Source organism: Hemicordylus capensis, chromosome 4 (genome assembly GCF_027244095.1).
Source record: "Hemicordylus capensis ecotype Gifberg chromosome 4, rHemCap1.1.pri, whole genome shotgun sequence".
NCBI classification, from domain to species: Eukaryota; Metazoa; Chordata; class Lepidosauria; order Squamata; family Cordylidae; genus Hemicordylus; species Hemicordylus capensis.
In genome coordinates, this window is record NC_069660.1 from 181,061,492 (window position 1) to 181,068,336 (window position 6,845).

General features: G+C 44.9%; 1 long non-coding RNA gene across 1 annotated transcript; it reads right to left on the reverse strand.

Annotated features, from left to right (window-relative positions):
- Positions 1-1,998: 1,998 nt before the first annotated feature.
- LOC128324717 (uncharacterized) lies at positions 1,999-5,747 on the reverse strand. Its single transcript, XR_008307053.1, has 3 exons — positions 5,303-5,747; positions 3,290-3,471; positions 1,999-2,117 (listed from the first exon to the last, which is right to left on the reverse strand). It is a non-coding gene; the product is annotated as an uncharacterized LOC128324717 (long non-coding RNA).
- Positions 5,748-6,845: the final 1,098 nt, after the last annotated feature.

Consider the following 6,845-nt stretch of genomic DNA (forward strand, 5'->3'; position numbering starts at 1 on the left):
TTTTCCCTCACTTCATGTTGTATTAAGTACCTGACAGGAGATGCCCAGTTACATCTTGTCCTCAACACATTTTACCTGGATCAGGTATATAGGTAAGAAGCAAACAGTTGTCTTTTGAACAATTATGAACCCTAATTTTGCAGGTAACAGAGAACCTCAGCTAAGTCAGTATGTGACTGGATTTTGAAATTCCTCTCTGATATATTTCTATTTGTGGAACTGAAAATGAAAAAGCCAAGTAGATTCTGTAGTTGCAATTTCCTCTATAAGTGTTGTGAGATCTGATTCTGGTACAGGCAAATTAATTATGAAGAAGAGCACAAGTTGCAGCAGGGCCAGCCTAACCTAATCAGTTATACAGGTGGCTACTGGGGTTGGTTGTGGTGGGGACAGAACTCCTGAAATCCTTCTGATAGTTGAAGAACAATTCCTTTGCTAAATAAAAATTAGAGGAGCACTTCACACTTATACCCCAAATGGTTTACTTTGTTACATTTCTATCCTGTCACTTTTCCCAAGAGCTCAGGGCAGCATACACATACTCAGGAGGTTTGGTGTGTGTTATCAGCAAGGTGTTATCAATATGTGGATGACACCCAGATCTACTTCCTGTTGATCTACGTCAACAGGAAATTGCATATCTTCACTTAATGCCTGCCTGGAGGAGGTAAAGGGCTGGATGAGGGATAACAAACTGAAGTTGATTCCAAATAAAACACAGGTACTGACTGTGGGGGGTCAGGACCTGAGAGATGGTTTAGATCTGCCTGATCTGGATGGGGTAACCCTCCCCCTGAAAAATTAGGTACATAGTTTGGGAGTGCTCCTGGACTCAAAGGTCTCCCTGGTTGCTCAGGTTGAGGCAGTGGCCAGGAGCTTGTTTTATCAGCTTTGGCTGATACGTCAGGTACGTCCATTTCTGAAGGTAAATGACCTTAAAACAGTGGTACATATGCTGGTAATCTCCAGGCTTGACTACTGTAATGCATTTTATGTAGGGCTGCCTTTTTATGTAGTCTGGAAATTACAATTGGTACAGAATGCAGCAGCCAGACTGGTCTCCAGGTCAACATGAAGGAACCACATAACATGAATTTTAAAAGAACTGCACGGGCTGCTGACATGTTTCTGGGAAGGGATGTGCATGAAACCAGTTTGGGGTGGTTCGATGGTGGGGGGGTGCATCTTTAAGGGTGGAGGAAGGTGCACTTACCCCTCCTGCCACATTTTTCCCGCCGGTGCTCCGTTTTGTTAAAGCCCCTCGGGGCGGCAGCATACCCGCCCTGTTACCGCGTCTCCCAGACGTGACCAGAAGTAACAGAGGCACCTGCACGCGCCAGGCAGCAACATAGACATAACAGACTTATCCACACACATCCCAGAAAAGGCTGATTGGAAGAAGGGCAGACCAGAACAGTACATCATGCAACGACACAGTGAGCCACTTCCTTTATGAGTTGATACCTTGAGTATACAGGTGACTTTAGTTAATTATTTTATTTCTCACAGTAGACTACCAGCTCCCCCATTTCTGTGTTTTTCTATTCGTAAAGAATAGAAAAAATTCTAATCTCTAAAAAAGAATCTAATTTCTAAAAAAGAAAAAGAATAAATTGTAAAAAAGAATAGAAAAAATTCTGTTCTTTACAGCAATAGAATTATTGCTGTAAAGCAACACAATTCCCCCTCCCATACATGACCTTTGGGAAAGTGATCTGAGATGTAAGAACAATTTTGTTCCCTTCCTTTATTTTTCCTGAGTGAAAATTTTCTTCTCCACCATTCCACCCAAATAAATGGAAGTCACTTCCCTTGGCTCCATTCAGTTCTGTTGGATCAAGGGTTGGGGCTGTAACCAAGAAAAGCCTTGAGGAGAAACACAGCCCTACCCCACTGTGTAAAACAAGATATGATTGGTCTTTATATGATCCTGCATTTTATTTTTTGTGAAAAGAAAAATGTACAAGAGCTTCTTGGAGTTATTGCCCCCATTTGAGACAGAAACCTCGTGGAAAGTTCACTGTCATTTCTTTGTAATGCTTCCGCTGGGGGGGGGATAAACAAAGCAAAGGATCAATTTTTAAGCCTTAGGGTTATGTTCCTGATGCTTGATTCTCCTGTAGATTGAAAAGGTAACAAATAGCACAAGGTAGAAATGAGTTAACGGATTAATGGCAGGGTATACATATTAAGTTACAACTTTGCAGGTCACCTCTTGAACTCATTCTTTTCCAATTCTGAACTGATTCAACAGAAACAGTTACCAGTTTCTAGAATGACAAGTGACTACAGAGTCGGGAGTGTGTGTGCTCTATGTCATCCCATATGATAGAGCCATAAGGATGCCTCTGGAGTTTTGCTGAACAATAATTTAGTCTGAAAAATATGCATCTCTGTAGTAGCATATTGCCATTGTTGTAGAAGTTTATTGCTCATTTAAATTGTCAGGAATGCCAATCCTACTCCATCTCTCACAATACTAGAATCAGAGGTCATTCCATGGAACTGATTGGCAGGAAATTTAGGACCAACAAAAGGAAGTACTTTTTAACACAACACATAGTTAATCTATGGAATTCTCTGCCATGGGATGTGGTGATAGCCACTAGCTTGGATGGCTTTAAAAGGGGCTTAGACAAATCCATGGAGATCAGGTCTATCAGTGGTTACTATTCTGATGGCTACAGGCCACCTCCAACCTCAGAGGCAAGAAGCTTCTAAATCCCAGTTGCAGGGGAGCAAGAGAGAGGGCGTGCCCTCAGCTCTTGCCTGTGGGCTTCCCAGAGGCACCTGGTGGGCCACTGTGTGAAACAGGATGCTGGACCAGATAGGTCTTGGGTTTGATCCAGAGGGCTGCTGTTATGTCTCTATGTTTGAGCCAAGGTTGGTAGGTAAGGTTGACAGTCTTTCAAGTTTGGCCTGGAGTCTCAGGGAGGGATGTGCGAACCAGCTCAACGTCAAGCTGTTCACCATCGAACTGATCTGGATTGAGATCGAGCTGAACCCCCCCTCCTTCCCCAGGCAGCTTAGGGCCGATTCAAGAGTTGTAATTTAATTTTTTTTTAAACTCACTGCCTCTGGGGGGCACTGCTGTGGCTGCCGGAGGTGTGTGTCTCCAGTGGTTCCCCCTCCCCCTGCCGGCCTCCTCCCAGTCACAAATGGCCCAGTTCGGGCCATCTTTGGCCCGCTGGCAGAGGCCATTTGGGAGGCAGTCCTACATGCACACTAGCCATCTCCATAACCCTAGTTTTGTTTTGTTTTTTAAAGAAAAAAATTATTTCTGGCATACCTTGTACTTTTGAGGTAGCCCCAAGAAAAGAGGAAGTGGAGATCTTCTTGTTCCCAGAAGTCCCATGGGCATAAGTCCATTCTTGAGATTTCTCCTCTCTGGCAAAATGAGCAAAGTCCAGTCCTCTTAAGGTAAAAAACAACAACACCAGACTTTTTGAGAATCTTTTTCAAAGAGAGAATCTGCAGAGGAAGTAGGATAAACATGTGAAGCATTCTGGCTATTAGCAGACACACTAAAGAGGCAAGCCTCTGCATAATTTTTTTATTCACTGAATGCCACTTGATTTACAAGATAATAAAGGACAGAGTTAGGAAGGTGTTTGCCAGAGTGTCAGACAATTTACTTGGGAGAGCTGTGTGACTTGCAAAGAGTGCATGCCAGAGCTTTTGGAAATAAGGCTTTGACTTCCAAGTGGAATTTAGTTGGCCAAACTCTTTAAAGTTACAGCTATCCAATCAATTAACCAAACTTTATTTTGGTCTTAGACCTGGCCTTCCCTGGTCTTAGATGTGCAATAAGGCTCTTAATTTCAGATATAGACATGGATGGCCACTTGGGCAATCTATTATATTAATTCTCCTGGGTGTGCCTTGGAATGTGCGTCCCAGAGCCCAGCTGATGGGCTGGGTGACGGACACGCCTGATTGGCTAAGGCGCACCCAGGAGGATTGGTTGCCACGGTGGCCTGGCCGTAGAGTCCAGAGGTGGCGGGCCAGCCCGGCCACAGAGGCAAGGCCTAGGAGAGGGGAAAGAAAGGGGAGGCAGAAGTGGCAGTGGGGAGGAGAGGTGGCTGGGTCTGGAAGCAGACACTGGGGCAGAAGTGGGGGAAGAGGTAACTGCCGGCCCCAAAGAGTGCACAGATGCTCTGTGCGAGGTCGGCTAGTTCTTCCCTAATTTCCATAAGGAGGAAGCTGCAGTCATCATTGGAGTCTTCATAGATAGGGGTGTGCACAAAACCAGCTTGCCTGTTTGGTTTGAATTAGAACCCAATTTGAACCAGGTTGGGTAGGTTCGGTTTTGGTTTTGATTGAACCCCCCCTTGGTTCCATTTGAATTCGAACCCAACTCGAACCAGTCCCCATACGTTCTACATAGGGTATAATGGGGACTCGAACTGGCCCATTATTCCTTATGCAGAGCACCTATGCAGTGCACCTAGGGTAGCTGGCTGCCAACTACCACAGGAACCACATGACAACTTGAGCTGGTTCTAAAAGGTTCTACATAGGGTACAATGGGGACTTGAACCAGCCCATTATTCCCTATGTAGATCACCCAGGGGCACAAAACCGGGGTGGGTAGTAGGCACCCATGGGTGCCAACAACCGCCACAACTCCAAAGCAATCAGACACTCATGCAATTTTAAATGATTTTTTTGAACATTTTTTACATTTTTACCATAGGGAATAATGGGGATATTAGGATGCCCCATCAGTCCCCTTGGGGGGTGCCTGTGCACCCCAAAGTGGGTTTGGGGGGCAAGGTACATTGTACCACAACTTCCCCCTAAAGCCCCAAGCCAGTGGGTTTCATGGGTTTCAAATTTTTTTTAAAGAGTTTAGCCTGTTTGACAGAATATCAATGCAATGAATATGAATCCCTCTCCCTATTCAGAAAGAGAACAGTGAGTGACCTTTATTGCTGTGAACTCTGTTGACTCAGCCATGCGGTTCCTGTGGTAGCTGGCACCCACGGGTGCCTACCACCCACCCCAGTTGTGTGCCTCTAGCAGGCCACAATCCAACAGGCAGTGACACAACTTAAAAAAAACACCAGGCTGCAAACCAAAAACAAACAAACACAGAGACAGACCTGCCACCAGCACAGTGCACAACTGCAAAACCAAGGAAACCAAAACAAACATCAACTACTACTGCTACTGTCTGCCACAAACACCTTGTAAGACACACTATGGTACAAGGCAGCAAAACCAACCCGGCACACATACTGCAAAGAAAGAGAGTGAGGCAAAAACCGACCACATTGAATGAGAAATTAAAATAATGTACCTTGAGGTTTTTTCTGCTCCTCTCTTCGTGTATGTGATGTGCCTACAAGGAAAATCAGCCTCAGACTGGAAGGTCCACAGATCTTTGCTGGAGGCTGCACAGGCACCAGTCACATGTTGGCACCAGACCACTGACACGTCATTGGTGGTGCATGCGCATTTGGTGTGTGTGTGCTAGAACTAAACTGAAGAGGGAAAAGAAAGGGGGGCCTATATACACATTGCACAAAGACATTATATACAAGTATATACACACATATGTGTATACAGAACAGCTATACACACACCAACTATCTACACAAACTAAAGCTTCCAAAACATTATCTATACAAAAGAAAGAAACCTCTAGTCTTCACCACACACAACATAACATAGTTCTACATATTCAAATATTTACATTTTTACATGTTTGCAGATTTACATTTTTTTAAATCCACATTTTTACAGTCCCAGACCCCCACTGCCTCCCCATCAAGACAAGCCACCTATATACACATTCAACAAATCTACATATTTACATATTTACAAATCTACACATTTACAAATATACACAGTGCCGCATTGGAACAACGTCCTGGTGTTTATGTGTGTGCCCATGCCCCCCACCCCAGTGTTTCTGACCAGGTGGAATCAGGAGGGTGTTCAGCATCATGGGTTATGCCAGTGGGTGGGTGTGTCCAGTTGCCATGTCACAGCACTAATTTATTTATTGTTAAATTTATATACCGCCTTTCATTAAACAATCCCAAGGCGGTTTACAGCAAGAATTTAAACACAAGATGGTAAAAAAGACACAATTAAAATATTAAGTGAAAAATATTAAACAAATCTGATTAAAAATTTAAAACAAAAGCATAAAACCAATACAGAATATAAAGAGCAGCAGCAGAGAATCAAATAAATGCCTGGTCAAAAAGCCAAGATTTTACACTCTTTCTATAAGCTGTAATGGAGACCGAGAAGCGAATAGCCACCAGGAGAGCATTCCAGAGTCTGGGGGCAGCAACAGAGAAGGCCCTGTCCCGTGTGCACAACAACCGAGCCTCCCTCATTGTCGGCACCTGGAGCAGAGCCCCCTCAGATGACCTCATCAAGTGGGCAGTAACCCTTGGGAGCAGAAGGCACACTGAAACATGACATGGCTGAAGAAAGAAGGGTGGAGGGTTGGAGTGAGCAGAAGCTGTTGCCGGGCAGTTGACCAACACCATGGGTCAACCATGTGCCAACCACTCACCCAGCTCAACTTCCAGCTTGGGGTAGCCCAGTAGGGGGAAGCTGACCTTGAGGAACACCAGCTGCTCCACCAAGCAAGGGTCCAACCAGGACTGAGTGGGTGTTACCACATCACCAGCATGTGAAAACACCCACTCATTATGGACACTGGTTGTGGGGCAGGAGAGTTGGTGCACAACAACTACTGCCAGGTCCAGCCAGATTTGTTGATAGGTTGCCCAGAACTGCATGTGGTCCATCTCAGGGTCTTCCTCCACAGGCTCCTCATGGTACTAGGCTCCTCAAGCTTCTAGGCAACGCATTGCATAGCA